Consider the following 18,769-nt stretch of genomic DNA (forward strand, 5'->3'; position numbering starts at 1 on the left):
GAGACTGGACTCCGCATTGTAAAGTTCATTGCTCCAATGAACACCCTCCTAAACTCTCACTGCTCAGCATGCATCCGAAAGCACTGTTTCACAGGCTTATTCTCTTCATGAGTAGTGGTGATTGATTTCCATTCTGTGTTGTTTCAAATCCACAAGTGTTCAATGCTTTCCAGAGTTCTCAGTCTCCGTGGGATGATTAACCAGAGGCTGACGGAAGCAAAGTTTGTGCAGTATTCCTAGCACCTGCATTGTGAATAAAGATGGACTTCTTGTTGCAAGCTTTCCATACACTTATTGCTGTTTCTTGACACATACGTGATGTGTAAGATGCAAAATTAATTTCTGAAAAGATTTTCAATCAAATCATGATCGGCACTCTTCTGTCATAGTGGCTGTGTTTAATAATTGAATCCCTTTTAAGGGCATAGTTACATCCCTCCTGTACAGCGCTCTGCGGAGCAAACCTCAAGTAGAACCATGCAAACTTGGTTCTCAGTCGATGGCTGTCTAGTGGCTTCAGCAGGTTCCCCTCTGAAAGTATCGAGAGGGAGTCTTGCAGAAAGAGAATTAGTTCTGTCTCCACCGGTTCAAAATCTGGAATGAAAAGTCTGAAAGCACAGGTTTGCAGGGAGCTCCTGTAAGGGTAAGAGTGTCCTCTTTATACGTCACCTCTTTCACGAACCCTGCCTGCCAAAAATTACATCCAACTGAAATGTAAGGCTCCCCAGTTGGCCAAGATTTTCTTGACTTTTTCCTTGTAGCAGTGTTATGTATGGCATAGCTCAGGAACGACAAAATCCCAACACAAAGTTTCTAAGACTGAAGGTGATCAGACTGAGAGCAGTGCGGGCGATTGTGACTGTTCCCTGGACTATTCTCAAATCCTCAATTAACTCCTCAGGTGAAGAACAGGGCTCCCAAATGCAGACATCAGAACCTTTTATAGATACCTTTCCTGGTTACCTCCTCCTTCGCAAGAGGAAGCAATCTCCTTGCACACACTGTTGCTGAGTAACCTGTGACGCTTCCTTCATCCCTGTAAGGACTTGTAAGGACTACTTCCTGAGTTATGAGCAGAGCTGTTACTCCCACAGGAATTTCAATCCTTAACACATGCTGTTCCTGAAACAGAGCACCATTTATTAGCAAGACCACTAGTTCTTTCATGGAGCTGGCACCGATAAAATCCATCATTTTCTTGGAGAGTTTTTGGCAATTGCAAGGCTGACTGCTGAAGCCATCTCGGTGCTGGAAAGGCTCCACCTTTGGGCTCCAGCTGGCTGAACCAAACGCACACCTCACCCAGTCCCATGCAAGGCCATGCTGACTCTCCTTAATAAGTCCACCGTGTGTCAAATATGAGTATATCGTATACCTAAGAATCTTAGACCTTAAAACATAGCAGCAAATTAGGCCATTTGGCCCATTGAGTTTGCTCCACCATTCCACCATGGCTGATTTATTATCTCTCTGAATCCCTTTCTCCCGCCTTCTCCCCATAACTGTTGACACCCTTACTAATCAAGAACCTTTCAACCTCCTCTTTAAATATGCCCAACGACTTTGCCTCCACAACCAACTGTGGCAATGAATTCCACAGATTCAACACCCTCTGGCTAAAGAAATCCCTCCTCATCTCTATTTTAAAGGGATGTCCCTGTATTCTTAAGCTGTTCCTCTGGTCCTAGACTCCTCCACTATCCTAATAACCTTCTCCAAACTTTTCTCTACCTACAATTTCTTGGTTTTCCCTGTTGCCCCATTTCAAAAAAGAAGAGTTACTTAATGGCTTGAGATGAACCTTGACAAAGACCCTCACACCCTTTGCCAGGACACCTTTGCAAATCCCTGCTCCATAAAGAGGAGGGTGATCATCTCATCTTCATCTCAAAAGGTGGTGTGCACTGTGGGTGTGACACTGACTCAGTAGGAAGGGTCTCATGGGGAGGTCTTCTCCCAATTCCAGCCAAGTGAGCTCTTGTTGGCGAGTTCTGGCAATGAGTCGTTCTGACAATCTGCTTGAGCAACCAGCCCATAGGATCCATCATATCTTTCTCCTGCAGTGCCTGAAGGATGTTCCTTGCTGGCCACTAGCTGATGGACTTGTGGTCAAAGGTGACATCCAGAAACAACTTTTCCATAAAGGAGAGCTAGTGTGACAAGATACAACTGAATACAACACTGCGGGACAACAAGGCCAGGCCCATCCTTTGCAACATCAGGGACACGTAGAACCTCTGATCAGTGACACTAGGTGCCTGCACACTTCCATTCTATACAGACCTTAATGCAGCCACACGCAAAGGTGGCCATCAGGATGAGGGCAATGTTGGATACACATTCTCCCACACCCCCAGTATCTGGGAATTTGTATGTTGCTGCCCATTGGGCACTCTTCATCCTCCACCTTCTGGATCTTTAGTTGAAAGATAAGAACTCAGGAGACAGCCAGAGTGAAGGAGGGGGGTATAGGCGACACCTGTGCCGATTTCTTCCCCATTCTGATGTTTGGTCTGAACAACAACTGAACCTCTTGATCATGTCTGTATTGAGCTGCTGAGTAGATATTTGCATTAACAAGCAGATATGCCTAATGAAGGGGCCTCTGAGTATACTTTGACTCTTTCTTTCTAGAGATCAGTACTTTAGAACATAGAACACAGTACAGTACTGATTCTTCGGCCCATGATGTTGTGCCAACACATATAAACCTATTCCACAATCAAACTAACCTTTCCCTTATACATAACCCATAATCCTCCATTTTTCTTACATATATGTATCTAATAGTCTCTTAAATGTCCCTATTGTATCAGCTTTACAACTACCCGGCAGTATATTCCAGGCAGCCACCACTGTCAGTGTAAAAAAAACCCTTCCTCTGACATCTCCCCTAAACTGTCCACCATTCACCTTAAACAGATGTCCTCTGGTATTGGTCAATGACGTCATGGTAATAAGATGCTTGTTGTTCACTCTATCTGTGCCTCTCAAAATCTATACACTTTGGTCAACATCTTCAGTCACTCCAAAGAGAAAAACTTTAGTTTGTTCAACCTTTCCTCATAAAATATGTTCTCTAATCCAGGCAGCATCCTGGTAAATTTCCTTTGCATTGTCTCTAAAGCTTCCACATCCTTCCTATAATGAGGTGACCAGAAATGAACAGAATACTCCAAGTGTGCTTTGACCAGGGTTTTATAGTGCCAAGAACTAAATACTTCAAGTTCCAAGAAATAGGAAAGAGACTTTTGCAAACCTGCTGTTGAGTATATGCCATTTTGTAGATACTGGGGCAGGAATAAGCACTCTATATAGTCCCAGGACTCTTGCCTCCAAGTCTCAAAGTATAAGGTGTAGGTTCTTAGCCCACACCAGTCAGTTCAGAATGAAAACCTTGCTGTAATCTCTAGGAAGAGGTACAGTCGACATTTTGGGCTGAGACCCTTCGTCAGTCCTGACGAAGGGTCTCGGCCCAAAACGTCGACTGTACCTCTTCCTAGAGATGCTGCCTGGCCTGCTGCGTTCACCAGCGTCTTTGACGTGTGTTGCTTGAATTTCCAGCATCTGCAGAATTCCCGGTGTTTACTTTGCTGTAATACCAGATTTGCTTCCAATGAGGCACATGTATTGGGTAGTCGTTTTATCACCTTCCGTTGTATAGGTTCTTCAAAGTTCAAAGTAACTTTATTATCAAAGTATGTACAGTATATGTCACCATATACTACCCTGAGGTTCATTTTCTTGCAGGCGTCCACAGTAGAATAAATAAATACAATAGAATCAACATGCACAAAGACCGACAAACAACCAAACTGCAAAAGATGATAATCTGCACAAATACAAAAAACAAATATTGAGAGCATGAGTTGTAGAGTCTTTAAAAGTGAGTGCATAGGTTGTGGAACCTGTTCAAAGTTAAGGTGAATGAAGTTATCCATGCAGGTCCAGTGCCTGAGGATTGAAATGTGGTGACATATTTGTGAAGCAGATGCTGTGGGACCTAAGGCTCCTATACGCCCTTTCCAATGGCAGCAACGAAAGGAGAGAATAGTCTAGATGGTGGGGGTTCTTGATGACGGACGCTGCTTTCTTGTGGCAGTGCTTCTTGTAAAAGTGCTCAGTGGTGAGGAGGGTTTTCCTTTGATGGACCGGGCTGTATCTATCACTTCTTGTAGGCTCTTGCTGCATTAAAGAAGCTATAAAGATGGTTTCAACCAGTTGCAATATTTAGTATTTTGCTCTGTTCTTCCAAGGCAGAATATTCCAGAAACAACAACCAAAGAAGGAAGTTTGTTATTTCACAATCCCCCTCACCTCTACACCCTCTGCCTCCTCCAAACTATCTGGAAACAGTCCACGCAAAGTGCTGCATTCTATTAATTCTCGGCACGCACTTTTAACTGCTCCGTCTGTTTCTTTTAATAGGATGTCCTATATCTGTGCAATTCGAGATTGCTCATATTACAGTAGATGCCATTGATTGCGACTTAGTCTTTGTTCATTAGTATTATAGTCGAAGAGCTTGAGCTCAGAATCTCGGCTAGCACGCAATCCCACTATAAACTAGTAAAACAGCTCTTTTGCTCTGCTACAATCTCTCCAATATTGACAGTGAATGCATCACAAGAGTAATTCATTTTACATGGAGCATATAAAAATACAGGTTCACTTGTTCACTTCATCTCACCATTTCTCCTAATTACTTTCTCATTCACCACGGGAAGAGTCCCAGTTTCTATTCAATTGTAAAGTCACAATGGCCCAACTTTGAATTAAAACAGTCATGAACTAATTGGCTTCTGTAATTATGAGTTTTGATTTTGGAACATACATTTTTGATTAATTAACAGTCTTTGAAACATTATATTGAAACTACGGATAGGTTGACAATAGATTGACGGTGACTGAGAATGGGTAGTCAACCAGTCCAAGATATTCTGCCCATCTATTGTTACGTTCGTATTAGAACCAACTGCCACATGTTTGCTGCCACATGTTTGTAGTAGTCAGTCTGGTTTACCTCTGGCACAGCCCTCCCCACCATTTACAGTGAACACTGTCTCAAGAGAGTGGCAGCTATCATTAGGTGTTCCCAACGTTTTTTATGCCACGGACCAATACCATGAAGCAAGGGGTTTGTGGACCCCAAGATGGGAACCACTGCCCACCATCTTGTTTTTGCTGTTACTCTCAAGCCTGAAGTCCCACACCACCAGGATCAATAGGTACCCTTACTGTCAGAGAAATGTATACGATATACATCCTGGAATTATTTTACTTTGCAAACATCCGCAAAAGCAGAGGATTGCCCTAAAGAATGAATGACAGTTAAATGTTAGAACCGCAAAACCACCCCCCCCAGCTCCCCCTCCCACACATAAGCAGCAGCAAAACAATGACCCCCCTCCCCCACCAGCAAAAAAGCATTGGTGCCCCCACCCCGCCGAGCACTCAAGTGTGCAGGAAAGCATCAGTAAAGACACAGACTTGCAGTACCCCAAAGACTACTCGTTCACCCAGTAATTCAACATACCACAGACACTCTCTCTCCTTAATAAGGGAAAAAGAGGTGTCCCCGTTTCACAGCGAGAGGGGACACATAACAAAACAACTCGCTGATTTATGGTGTTAAAAGTCTGTTGCGTCACTTTTTCCAAAGAACTCAGGTCTCTGGGCACACGACCAGCAGCCAGCTCTCTGCTTCCGATCTTCCCTCTCCCACAGCACATCAGTTGGCAACGGTGGCACCAACCTTGAATCCGCCCGCCTCCAGAGCCATGAAAATCCGGCACCCTGAAGGCGCGCCGGTCTTCCAGGCCGCGTCCTTGGCATATCGAAACAGGAACAGCTACTTTCCTATCCATCAGGTTTTTTGAATTAACCTGCACATCCTAATCCTACCCAAGCAATGGAACACTATGGGCCATCTCTTACACTACCATGGACTTGTTTTGGCTGTTTTTTTTTTGCACTAATTTTATTTTGCATATTCTCTTTTTCCTTCACTATCTCTAATGTCTATGCATAATTTATATTTGATGTATTGTCTGAACTTGTGCGCCTGTGATGGTGCTGTAAGCAAGCTATTGTTCGTACCCGTACCTCACTGTGCATTTGCGCGTGGTAATAAATTCAGCTTGATTTGGGATGTTGTCACAGGCTGCTGCCAGTACGAGAGCTGGATGATGATTCATCCAGAAAGAGCCAATGACTTCATTGCTTTTTAATCCCACCTTCCTCTATCCTATGACCGTCATCCCAGCCCCCACCTAATAAAGGTGATCAACTATACCTGTGGCCTAAATTAGGAGGAGGAGAAGATGGCAGCGTGACGCAGCGTGCACGGCCACTCCGGTGAACGGTATCTGTTATGTGTCAAGTAGGGGACCGTGCACAATTCTGATTTGATGGAGACAGACGTGAGAGTACGGAGGAACATCAGGAGAAACCTCTGAAATGCCTTCTTCGCTGCCGCTGCTACTGTGTGGTCCGGAATCTCCGGAGGAGAAGGCCCCGAATCCTCGGCTTTGCCTGTTTCGGCGGCCGGGGCGAGGTCGAAGGCGCTCGGCAGAGGATGGCGCTCGGGAGGCTGTATCGGAGGAGCTGGTCGGAGGTTTGAAGTTTTTGGATGGACGGACTCAGAGTTGGCTGTGGTCGGGTTCTTCCAATGCATTGGCAGTTGTCGGTGCCTGGAGGTTTATGGCAGGGAGTTTCTCCCTTTTGCCGCCTGCTATCGGGCACTATCGGGAGTCGATCGGGACTTTGAGACTTTTTTTTTTACCGTGCTCATGGTCTGCTCTTCATCAAATTATGGTATTGCTTTGCACTGCTGTAACTATATGTTATAATTATGTGGTTCTGTCAGTGTTAGTCTTTGGTTTGTCCTGTTTTTCTGTGATATCACTCCGGAGAAACATTGTATCATTTCTTAATGCATGCACTTCTAATCTAAAAAAAATCCACATTCCACGGCAGTTCAGTCAATTTCCTTTCCTTTATGACACCTCTCTGCTTAAAGTTACTTGTCAGCTGCCTAGTCTTTTGAAATGATATCCATTTATTTTAAGCTATCTTCCAACTTTTTCTCATATCCTTAGTAGAGATCTTTTCTTAGGGAGGCACGGTAGCATTGTGGTTAGCACAATGCTTTACAGTACAGGTGACCCGGGTTCAATTCTGCGGCTGCCTGTAAGGAGTTTGTACGCTCTCCTCGTGACTGCATGGATTTCCTCCGGGTGCTCCAGTTTCCTCCCACAGTCCAAAGACGTACCGGTTGGTAGGTTAAATGGTCATTGTAAATTGCCCCATGATTAGGTTAGGATTAAAATGGAGGGGTTAAACGCTGGGTGGAGTGGCTCAGAGGGCCGGTGGGGGGTGTCTATTCCACATTGTATCTCAATAAATAAGTAAAAAGATCGTAGAAACAGGAGAGATGATTGTTCAGTCTCTTGAACATTGCCATTCAGCCTTCTCAGCATTTTATAATCACCAGATGATCCTTCATATCCAATATCAAAACCGGGGAAGAGAACCTCAGATTTCTAAGACAGATTGTGTGAGGGAAATTGGCCTGAACTTCCTCCTTATTGGGAGATGCTAATTTTATATTCCCTTTTTTTTCCCTACCAGAACCAATTGTTCTCCCAGATCCATGGTTTTCTGATTTTCAATAGCTGAATCTCATGTTTGCACAGACATCTGTATTAAGTCAGGTCATATTTATGGAAATAAAAATCTCATAATTTAAGACAGTAGAGTTGTACAGACCACCACATCCAAGCCAAGCCTTTTACACTGATCCTATTTGCCTCAATTAGGTATCATCCTAGCTTTGGGTTCCTCTAAAAATGGACCATTAGTATAAGAATCATCATAAAATCCATTCAGGAAAGAGACCAGTTTCCTTATTGTGCCTCTGCCATCTGTTTGCCACAGCAGTTTCCTGCCCTTTAATCATAGCCTTTGAATGTTTATTTCCTTAGGCAATTATGTAATTCTCTTTTGAACGTTGCTGTTGAATCTGCTGCTACCACCCAGTTAAACAGCGCATTGTCATACCGAAGAATCTGTTCAGATTCACATTTAGATTCAGATTAGTTTATTGTCCCTCACGCCAGGGTCGAACGAAATTCCTTGCTCACGTGAAACTCACGGTGTTAGATAATGTACAAGATAATAACAAGTGCAACAATTAATAGTGTTGAGTGTTGGGTGGCAGGGTGGAGATGGAGGTGTAAGGCACTCCTTCCCTTCACTAGCCTGCAGGTCACCCTTGGGCAAGGTGTAGCACCTGCTTAGCCCCCCCCCCCCGATTAGGGTCAAGGGTCAAGTGAAGCCCTGGGAGCTGGTGGTGCAAGGTGGAGTCCTGAGGTAACGAGGAAAGAAATGCTAAGCTGACATAATGGAAGAGGTAGAATTAAAGGTTTGAGAACAAAGCAGCACCACCAAGAAGAGGCTGTGAAAGGAGATTGGTTCAGAAATCTGATAGCAATGAGGAACAGTTTCAGAAACCAATGTCAACCACCTTAAATTTATGTCCTATTATCACTGGAACACAAGTTTGTTTTTTTTTACTGGTTTTGACCTTTTAGTCAATGCTTCTTCATGGTGTTTGTCTGCAGAGGGGAACTTCAGCTCCTCCACATACTGGGACCCCTTGTCATCTAGTCATTCTATATGATCAGTGCTGTGCTCCCCCTAATGCTGTAGGAAATAAAAAAATCAAAACACATTTGATAGTGGAGCTGTTTCAGTGACACTTGCTGCTGAATTCACTGGGCTTCTGCTATCAGAGTATTCTGCTATCATGTAGGATCCAGCAATTGCTTTGAAAGCAGAATCCTACACCTGTAATCTGCTTGCTTTTTTATTATCTGTCTTGTAGTAAAGACTCTTGTCAGGTATATGTGGATTTATTGATTTCAGAGTATTGCCGGCATGTATTTAATCTTCATACTGAAGGACACCTCTTTAGGATATTGTGGAAGCACTTAGTCGAAGTTGGATGAGATAGGGCCCTGGAGTGAAGCTGGTGTCAGCTTTGCACCAAGTTTAGTCTTCAGTAAAAATCCAATGATCTACTCTACAGTTAACGAAACTTCTGATGGTTGGGGACTTGTTGCACCAAGTGATATTTGCTGCAACAAACCCCCTTTCAGTACATTAATGCAATAGTTTGTGCACACCCTTACTGCTCACCAGCACTCTGCTATGCTTTCACCCATTAAACTCTAGTTTCAGCATTCTCTTTAAACTTTCTAGGATTACAGGGACATTTGTTATAATACTATATGACCTAATACAAAAGTGAATTTGGAACTTTTCATGGTATTAATAGAAATAATGTTAAATAGTCCAAAAAGTATGTTTGATTGGCAATGCCCCATCATGCTGGATTTTTGGAAGTTCTACTATCACCCTTCTGCTCAATGCAGAATGTTAACCACATGACAGCTTACAACGTTGAACGCATATTGTGCGAATAGTTGATCTTCATAGGCCGTTATTGAGGACCCCAAGGATCCTTGTCCTGTAGGTTCCAAGGTGAGCGATGAGGCCAGTGGGAAATGCAGACTCTTCCGTAGATGGGACAGGTAGTGGTTGATGGGACAGTGGGTGATTAGCTCGTGAGGTGATCTGTTTGCCACTCATGCAGGCCATCTGTATATTTCCAATGCAGGATTCTTAAAGCCACTTACAGCAAGGAAATCATTGACTTATCGGGTATTACAACATAGGAGATAATGTAACAACCACACTGTTTGCCTGTTTTAAAGTTCCCAAGTCTTACATTTCCTTTGATTTAAACAGAGAGGCCTGTGTTCCCTTGAGGAGAAGAATTACAATGTGAAGTAAGGGAGCTGTGTCAGAAGATTAAAGGATTAATTAAGTTATTTCCTCCTTGAGATTGAGTCTAAAAAGAAGGGTGTAGCTTTACAAGTTGAGCTAAGCTTTCTTCACACAAAGTGCTGAGGAATTTTTGAATTCTCCTTTAAAAGCCAAGTTTGGACCAAGTGAAAATTTCTTCACCGAGACAGATAGGTTTTGGTTAAGTAAAGATATTAAGGTGACAGATGGTGTTAAGGGTACAGATCAATTATAATCCAGTTCCATAAGGGTTAACTTGCAAGTTGAATCAGTGGTAAGGAAAGCAAATGGAATCATTTCGAGAGCAATAGAATATAAAAGTATGGATTTCATGCTGAAGCTTTACAAGACATTGGCCAGACCACATTTTGAATATTGTGAGCAGTTTTGGGCTCCGTATCTAAAAAAGGACGTGCTGGCATCAGAGAGAGTGTAGGGGAGTTTCACAAGAATGATCCCGGGAATAAAAGGATTAATGTGTGAGGAGACACATGCACCTTCTCCATTTCCCGAATATCCATGCTCATCTCATCCTCCTGCCACCTTAACAGTGATAGAGTTTCTCCTGTCCTTACCTCCCACCCCACGGGCCCCGCATCCATCACATCTTTCTTCGCAGCTTCCACCATCTCCAAAGTATTCCTACTATCAAACAACTTTACTACCCTCCTCCACCCCCTCCGCTTTCTGCATGGATCGCTCCCTCTATGATTTCCTTGTCCAGTCACTTAACCCCTGCAAGCGAATCATGTGCTACATTGTCCGTTCACCTCCTCCCTTACCTGCATCCAGGGCCCAAACAGTCATTCCAGGTGAGCCAACACTTCACCTCCTCTACTTTGGTGACACCCGTCATAAATTGGGGGACCACTTTGTCGAGTACTTCCGCTGCATCCGCCAAAAGCGGAACTTCCCGGCGGCCAAACAATTTAAATCCGATTTCCATTCCCACCTACCTGTCACTCCACTGTGTTCTCTCCTCCTTTCCTTTCTCCTATGGTATACTCTTCTCTCCTGTCAGATCCCTTCCTCTCCAGCCTTTTGTGTCTGTCGCTTTGGGTTCCAGTATCTGCAGAATCTCTCATGCTTAACATATGTGGAGAATTTGATGGCTCTGGGCCCTTACTCGCTGAAGTCTAGAAGAATGAGGAAATCCTTAGGTAGAGTGGACATGGAGAGGATGTTTTCTACAGTGAGGGAGTCTGGGACCAGAAGGCACAGCCTCAGAAAACAAGGGCTTCCCTTTAGAACAGAAATGAGCAGGGATTTTGTTAGCAAGAGGGTGGTGAATCTCTAGAATTCATTGCTACATGCAGCTGTGGAGGCTTGGTCTTTGCATATACTTTAAAGTGGAGGCTGATAGATTCTTAATTATTGAAGGCATCAAAATTTATGGGAAGAAGGCAGGAGAATAGGATTAAGAGGGGCAATAAATTAGTCATGATGGAATGGAGACTTGATGTTGCCTCAACAACTGAAGATCTTGTATAACATCGTCTGCCAGCTTACCAGCTCTTGTGTACACAATGCTGTAAAGTTGAAGTCATCCTCGGTGCCTCTGTGGTTGTACAAGGGCTTTTGATCTCTGCTATAATTCCACCAGAGCCCCAGCAGTAGCAGATGAAATAGCTCGACAAACCCACAAACACCTTTCTTCCAAATGTCTTATTCCTGCATTTCTGTGGTTTATGTGCTTCAGTGCTTCTCGGTGGGATTTTCAGAATTTTGATTTTAAAAAAATTGAGATCTTACATGACTGTATGGACCCCATGATATTGAAGTAAATGGCTTTGTCCCCAGTAAGGTCTTAATCAGAATTAAAAAGTTAAGAAAATATTCGAAAAAAAACACAAGCCTTGAAAATCTTAGTGATTTGTGACAACATTTTATTGTAAGCTGAATATAAGGCAAATGACTTGAGTCATTGATTCTGTACTGGTTATTATTCTATGGATTTGTTGAGTATACTTGCAAGACAATGAATCTCAGGGTATGTATACGTTGATGTATACAGTATGTACTTTGATAATAAATTTACTCTGAACTTTGAACATTGAGAGGTTAACCAGAATAGGAAGTGGAAAAAGAAAGGGGGAGAGTAATTACTAGTACTTAGGGAATTCAATGTTCATACCATCAGGTTGGAAGCTACTCAGGCAGATTATGAGGTTTTGTCCCTCCAGTGTAATTCTGGCCTCATCGTGACAGTCGAGGAAGCCCTGGACAGACATGTCAATATGGGAATGGGGAGTCAAACTGAAATAGGTAGCCACTGGGAATCCTGCTTTTTGTGGTGGACAGAGCAAAGGTGCTCAACAAATTGGTCCCTTATTCTGTGTTGGGAGACATCCAATACTGATCTAATAGATTCCCTTCAGAGACTGATCGTAATCCACCTGCCTTTGAATTAAGAAAGTACATTTTCAAAAGGGTGCTGAAGGACTTCCCAGTGATTGTCACCATACTACAAATATACCTGTCATAGTATTTACTGAGGAGGTACAGAGGACATTTGCAAGATGGGTCAAGAGTGGACAATTAGAAGTGTGGTTCAATTGGACCAGGTGAACATGTTCAGAAATTGGAAGGATGAGGAGCAATTTAATTGAGGTACATAAAATTATGGGAAGCCTAAAGAGAGTAGAAGAAAAATGGGCCTGTTTCCCTGAGCCGTGGGGTCAATAGACTAATGGAATTGGAGACTTGAAAAACACTTACTAAAAATGTTTTTGAACTTAGTTCTTAAAGGAGTGGTGGAGAAGAACCCTTACTGCATTTAAGAATTACTTTGACAGGCATTTGTTATGCCAACAACCCTAAGACTCCTCCTCAGGAACATAAGGCTGGACTGCTCATTCCCAGACAGCAGAGGAAGGCTGGACTGAGAGTTATCAATTCATTCCAAAGCTTTCGTATAAGGAATTGAATGGTTATCCAATCGAATTGGTAATATATACAGTACACACTCAGTGGCCACTTTTTAGGTCATTCCTGCAATTAATAAAATGAGCACTGAGTGTGTTCGTGGTTTTCTGCTACTGTAGTCCATTCACTTCAAGATTCGACATGTTATGCATTCAGAGATGCTCTTCTGCACACTACTGTTGTAATACATGAGTTACTTTCACCATCCTTTCAGCTTGAAGCATTCTGGCCATTCTCCTCCAATCTCTCTCATTAACAAGGTGTTATTGCCCACAGAACTGTTCCTCACTGGATTTTTTGTTTTGTTTCCGGCACCCTTCTCTTTAAACTAGAGAGAGTTATGCATGAAAATCGCAGCAGATCAGCAGCTTCTGAGATACTCAAACCACCCTGTCTGGCACCAACAATCATTCCATGGTCAAAGTCACTTAGGTCACATTTCTTCTCCATTCTGATGTTTGATCTGCGTAACAACTGAACCTCTTGACCATGTCTGGACACTTTTATGCATTGAATTGCTGCCACATTGATTAGATATTAGGTATTTGCATTAATGAGCAGGTGTACAGGTATACTGAGTGTGCATATATCTGTGTATTTGTGTGTGACTGACCTCTGAAAAGAAAGGGTCAAAATATATGGGTGGTGCTGTGGGAGGGGAAGTACTAGTTGTGTTCAGGAATCCTGTATGTGAAATCATGACTGTTTACTGGGCTATTAACTCACTCGCACGATTCTCCAAGCAATCATTTAGCTGTTTAATTATACCCAAAAGAATTGAGTGAAAATACAGCATGGCAGGTTAAATTGCTTTTGATAAATGGTAAAAGCAATGATTACAGGCATGTTTTACTATCTGTACTTTTGACAATAGAACTAAAAAAAATATATATATAGGTAAATATAGACCCAGATATAGATAGAGATAGGGATAGAGATATATTTTTTATTATAACACATAAGTAAGGTGCTTGTCCCATCAAGGCTATGTTATCTCCCAGAGCAATCCTATTCTCACAAGATTTCCCTGAATCCCATCCTTAACTCACGTCTGTCAAATTTTTCTTGATTGTCTTTTCACCCCACCTGCAATGGGGATAATTTACAGTAGCAGATTAATCTACCATTCTGCACATTATTGGGATGTGGGTAAAAACAGGACCACCAGGAGGAAACACACACTGTATGGTCAGAGGAAGAAATTGCAAACAAATAAACTCTTCTTCGGCTTCCAGCCGGGTACAGGTATCTATTTTAAGCAATGTTTCGATGACAAACTCTACCAGGTTCATCAGGGATGATGCCGTGGTATATCCATTCCAGTGGTATATGTACCCCTGTCATCTATCCCTCCTGATTGGTTAGTCCTCAACCAATCAGGTGTCTGCTGTTCCACCTTACTTACAGTTTAATTCATTCTTAGTGAGAGCGAGACCTTCGCCTTTGTTAAAGTTCCTTTTCTCTAGTTTTATTTCATTGACTTCCTTCACCAGGTGGTCCCAAAAGCCATTGGCGTGAACTCCACACTGTCAATTTTGGAGGTGTTTGAAGCTGGTTCGCTGGAGACTAACTGTTGTGCCCCTGTACTGCTCATATTAAATGGATTTGAGAGAACCTCTGGTGATGATATCAGGGTGACCCAGTCTTAATGTCAGAGGCAGCTCATCCAGGAAAGAAATCAGAAAGCACTTTCTCACTGTTATTGGAAATGTGGAAGCCGTTTCTCTGAGGAGGCTGAGATCAATGGGAAGAATTGCAGCTTACAAAATCAAGTTAGATGTATTGTGCCAAGCAACAAAACTGAGGGATACGAAGCAAAGGCAGGTGCAGAGAGATGAGGTGCATGTCAGCCCCAGTCACGTTAAATAGTGGAGCAGTCCAGAAGGCTGGAGGCCAGCTCCTACCTTTCTTGATTGCATTATTCCATTGTCAAGGTAAGTAAAGAGTAAAGGGACAAAATAGAAAAGCCCATAAATGGATGAGACAGTCGTGAAAAGACTGCAGGGATATAGAGTGCCAAGCTAATACCACTCATCTTTGTGCATAAAAAAAAACCTGTAAAACTAAAGCTTTCGTCCTGTGGCTTTTGGTTTTTCTTTTCCTAGAGGGATTGGAAATATGCTTTCCTTAGTTGAGCTCAGAGTTAAAATAGCATGCACATCCCCATGATATAATGAAGATTTAGGTTTGCTATTTAAATATTGCCCTCGTCCCATCACCAGTCACGTTTCATCTTAGCTGAGCACAACCTCCTCAGTTTTGAAATAGATCCTCCCAGCTTCGCCATTCCCACTTGGTGGGAAGGGAAGGAATTAAGGTTTTTTAAGACCGTATTACCAGAAACAACTGTGGAAGCAGAATTCTTAACCAATTGAAGAGAAACAACTGTGTTGGAAGAGCGGAGAAATGCTAGTGAACAGCTCTTAAAGAGATTCAGCACAGTGTGGTAATTCTATCGGTGGCTTATATTGAAACTTCAGGTGTCAGGGGAAATCAAAATGAATCATTACCCAGGGGAAAGGAAACAAAACTGCAACTTACTCCACCTGTGCAACTCACACAAAATACTGGAGGAACTCAGCAGGTCTATGGAGAGGAAGCTGATGAGTCAGGCCAAGACTCTTCATCAGGACTGGAAAGGAAGGGGGAAGAAGCCAGAATAAAATGGTGTGGAGAGGGGAAGGAGTACAAACTAGCAAGTAATAGATGAAAGCAGGTGAGGGGAAAGGGATGTGCACCAACTTGGGTATTCAACCAGTGTGCAAAAGACATCAAACTGTGCAAATACAAAAAGAAAGGAATAATAATAATTAAACAACAGGAATTCTGCAGATGCTGGAAATTCAAGCAACACACATCAAAGTTACTGGTGAACGCAGAAGGCCAGGCAGCATCTCTAGGAAGAGGTACAGTCGGTGTTTCAGGCCGAGACCCTTCGTCTAGTCCTGACGAGGGGTCTCGGCCTGAAACGTCGACTGTACCTCTTCCTAGAGATGCTGCCTGACCTGCTGCGTTCACCAGCAACTTTGATGTGTGTTGCAATAATAATAATTAGTTTAGATTAGATTATGAGGACGTGCAGTCCTCTTTTATTGTCATTTAGTAATGCATGCATTAAGAAATGATACAATGTTTTTCCAGAATGATATCACAGAAACATATGAGAAACCGACTTAAAAATGAACAAAAACCACATAATTATAACATATAGTTACAACAGTGCAAAGCAATACCATAATTTGATAAGAAAAGACCATGGCACGGTAAAAGTCTCAAAGTCTCTCGAAAGTCCCATCATCTCACACAGACAGTGAACCTCCAGCGCCGCCAACTTGCCGATGCAGCATACTGGAAGCATCCGACCACAGTCCGACTCCGCGTCCGTCCGAAAACTTCGAGCCTCCGACCAGCTCTCTGACACCGAGCACCGAACACCACCTCTGCCGAGCGCTTTGACCCCGGCCCCGGCAACAGGCAATAGGCAAAGCCGAGGATTTGGGGCCTTCCCCTCCGGAGATTCTCGATCGCACAGTAGAAGCGACAGCGAAGCGGGCATTTCAGAAGTTTCTCCAGGTGTTCCTCTGTGCTTCTCACGGCTGTCTCCATTAAATCAGGATTGTGCACGGCCCCCTAGTTAACACATATCGATATTCATTTGGAACGGCCGCGCGCGCTGCGTCGCACTGCCATCTTCTCCTCCCTCCTCAATAAACAGATAAGCAATAGATATTGAGAACATGAGATGAAGAGTCCTTGTCCCCATAGGTTGCGGGGATATATCAATGATAGGGTAAGTGAAGTTAAGTGAGGTAATCCCCTTTGGTTCAAGAGCCTGATAGTTGAGGGTAATAACTGCTCCTGACCTGGCGGTGTGAGTCCTGAGGCTCCAGTACTGAGGCAGTAGTGAAAAGAGACCATGCCCTGAGCGGTGGGGGTTCCTGGTGATGGATACAGCTCTTCTGTGACAGTGTCCCTTCTCTTATCCGCACTTGCCCATCACCTCCCTCTGGTGCTCTTCCCTTTCTCCCATAGTGCACTGTTCTCATCTCTTTACCTCTCACCCTCTCCCTCACCTGCTTTCCTCTATCCCCAGCCAACTTGTACTCTTCCCCTCCTCCCACCTTCTCGTTCTCACTTCTGCCTCCTTCCTGCCCAGTCCTGATGAAGTGTTTCGGCCTGAGACGTCGACTGTGTATTCCCTTCCATAGATGCTGCTTGACTTGTTGAGTTCCTCTTGCATTTTGTGTGCACGTGTGTGTTGCTCACAATTCCCAGCATCTGCAGTAACTATTCTGTTTGGATGTCTCCATGATAACTTGTCCCATGTAAAGAAAAACATGACAATCATTGCAGATAATTGCCTGCTCACCACTTCTAGTGGCAGGCTTCGTGAGCTGCACGTGCTCACCAGTGCCACTGATTGGCTGAGAATACATGCAAGGGCTAAATAGTCCCAGAGGCATTGAGTGTAGAACCAGGCCCTTCAACTCAACGGGTCCATGATGACCAAGATTCCATCTAAGCTGGTCTCATCGGCCAACAATTGGCTCATATTCATCTAAACCTTTCGGCACCGTGTACTTTCCCAGCTATCTTTCAACTATTGTTAATGAAGCTGCTGCAACCACTTCCTCTGATATTGTATTCTCTATATGGACCAACATCTGAGTGAAAAGATTTCCCCTCGGGTTCCTATTAAATTTCTCTCCTCTCACTTTATGCCTGTGCTCTCTGGTTCCTGATCCACCAACCTGAGGAAATCGGGAAACAGAGGCATAGATTTAAGATCAATCAATTCATTGCAGCGTGGTCTCTGTCCAACCCCGTCTTGGTGAGCCGAGGGCAGATTAAATTGTTTGTGTTGATGTTTGAAACGTTAGTAGGAGAAAGGAGCAGGAGTGGGTTTTCCAGCCGGAAAGCCTACTCTGGCATTCATTTAAAATCATTACTGACCTTTACAACAGCATCACTTTCCAACAGCACAACCATAACATCTGCGTTCCTCGATATCCAAAAATCTATTGATGTTTGTTTTGAATGAACCAATAACTAAGCCTCCACAACTCTCAGATGAGAGACTGTGATCATTAACCAACTTCTGCCTGAAGAAATTTCTTCTTGCTTCGATATTCAATGGTTTCTTTCTATAATGAGACTCTCAGCTAGGAGAAACATTTTCCCTCGTGTTCACCCTGTTGAGCCCTGTAATGATTCTGTGAGTTTCAAAAAGATCATCACTCATTCTCCTAATCTTTAGAGACTACAGGCTGAGCTTATTCAATTTGGAGAGTATGATCTGAAGAAAGAAACCATGAGGACTCGAGATTGAGAATAATTCCATGATCCAAACTGATATTTGATGTTTCTGTCTTCCATATGTACTTCAGTTCTCATTGAACTGCAGAGTGCAGAATTGGCCTGCACAGGCAGGTAGAATCAGCTCTTCACCGACTGCGTGCATTAAGCCAGCTGAGGTTGCCCTTGGGCTAAAGGGGGGAATCCGTGCCCTGTCCTTCCTCCTTCCTCATCACGAGCTGGTGAGATAGCTGTGAGATGCTGTTGCATGTATGAACACAGAATAAGCCCACAGTTTGGCTCCTGTAGCAGATTAGCTTGCTTTATGCAAAGCAGAAAGAAAAATATGTTTTGTGTAGCATGTAAAGTCATTCCAAATACTGCAGGCAACAGAACACTTTTGAAGTACAATACAGACACTGTTGTAACTTGTGCACAGTTAAATCTTGTCCATAGCAACATGCTCAGTACTTAGTGATGTTAACCAGAGGAGAAACAGGGGAGAATTGCTCTTCCCTTCACTAGAGTGATATGGGATTATGTCCAGGTGTGATGATAGACGGGACCTCGGCTGAACATCTCATCCAAGAAATAGATGCTCCAACAGTACAACTCTCTGCTGATTCTGCCCTTGCATCCGAACTCAGGGTTTGTCCTCCCAGCTTGGTATTGTTACTTG

General features: G+C 43.4%; 1 protein-coding gene across 1 annotated transcript in view; it reads left to right on the forward strand.

Moving 5' to 3' along the window:
- The window catches only part of kremen1 (kringle containing transmembrane protein 1), a 225,207-nt gene that overhangs the window by 127,989 nt on the left and 78,449 nt on the right, over positions 1-18,769 (forward strand). The gene's annotated exons all lie outside the window — the stretch shown is intronic.

Source organism: Mobula hypostoma, chromosome 27 (assembly GCF_963921235.1).
Source record: "Mobula hypostoma chromosome 27, sMobHyp1.1, whole genome shotgun sequence".
Classification (NCBI taxonomy): domain Eukaryota; kingdom Metazoa; phylum Chordata; class Chondrichthyes; order Myliobatiformes; family Myliobatidae; genus Mobula; species Mobula hypostoma.